The sequence below is a fragment of the Penaeus monodon genome, chromosome 15 (genome assembly GCF_015228065.2).
Source record: "Penaeus monodon isolate SGIC_2016 chromosome 15, NSTDA_Pmon_1, whole genome shotgun sequence".
Lineage (NCBI taxonomy): Eukaryota > Metazoa > Arthropoda > Malacostraca > Decapoda > Penaeidae > Penaeus > Penaeus monodon.
Window position 1 is genome coordinate 31,654,226 of NC_051400.1, and position 1,144 is coordinate 31,655,369.

Sequence of the window (1,144 nt, forward strand, 5' to 3'; positions counted from 1 at the left end):
TCATACTACGCAAACGGAGAAACAGACACCGAACAGTAAAACAACGATATACAACTTCATTTCCATTTATTTTGTCTTTCCTATCTACATTCTCAATGCTTATAGGAATAAATGCCACATTTTCAGATGCACTTCCTTGCGGTCGATTTGCTGTTCTAGCCATGATCTGTATTACATGATTTGATAGGCACTCTGTCTCATGAGAATATCACTTGGAATTATACTCTTAGCTTTCTGAATAAATAAAATTTGTTTTGTGTTATCCATAAAAGGATCTTATTTTACAAAACGCATAATGTATACGTTAATTGAAAGTTTCAACTTGATTGTTTATTTTACTGCACTGGAGTAAAGAAAAAAAAAAACGCTTTGTTTGCTTATTCGATTTAAAATGTTCCACAAGCATGACAACAGACTAAATCTACTTTCTTATTTTGCCATGCTATGTCCCTAAAAGAGAATCGCGATTCACTCTCTGATAAATCAACCAAAGTATATGAAATTAACCGGATCGCATACCGTGCACTCGCATTACGTATGGATCGCCGTTGGTAAGATTTTGACTCCCGATCCATCCCCGTCTGCGTCTGGACTTACATTTTGTAGTCTTACGTACTGTATATTGGCATATAATGGCAGGCATATAACATCATGTAACATCCCTGCCTGGAAGATATGCACAAAATCAGTGACATACCATTTCCCACTAAACAGATACAACGGCCATATTATAAATCACGAAAAAAAATCATCGTCCAGTCATCTTCATCAGTATTACCAGTAAGGATCATCGTAAACAAACATTTCTGGCAGCATAAGAATCACACACCGAAACAGACCAATGCAAAGCTTCCCTTTTCCGAAAATAAACTTGAAGTCTTTGGGCGCGATGACTGCCTTCCCGCGGTCACGAACTATGCAATTACATGTCGTTCTTTACTGCTATAACACGGTGCTAGATGACAATGTTTATACTACGGGGAAGACAGTGCACTAGTCTTACTACAAATCGGTCTTACAGTTATAAAGCGGAACTATTTGACGTTTTATATTATAGTGAAGACAGTGCATCAAACTCAAGAATTACTACAAGTCGTTCTTACTGCTATAACTTGGTATTAGTCTGTATGATGGTTTTGGTGAT

General features: G+C 37.0%; 1 protein-coding gene across 1 annotated transcript in view; it reads right to left on the reverse strand.

The window, feature by feature from the left end:
• Window positions 1-1,144, reverse strand: part of LOC119581946 (diphthine methyltransferase-like) — a 9,364-nt gene that overhangs the window by 4,477 nt on the left and 3,743 nt on the right. The window lies entirely within an intron of this gene.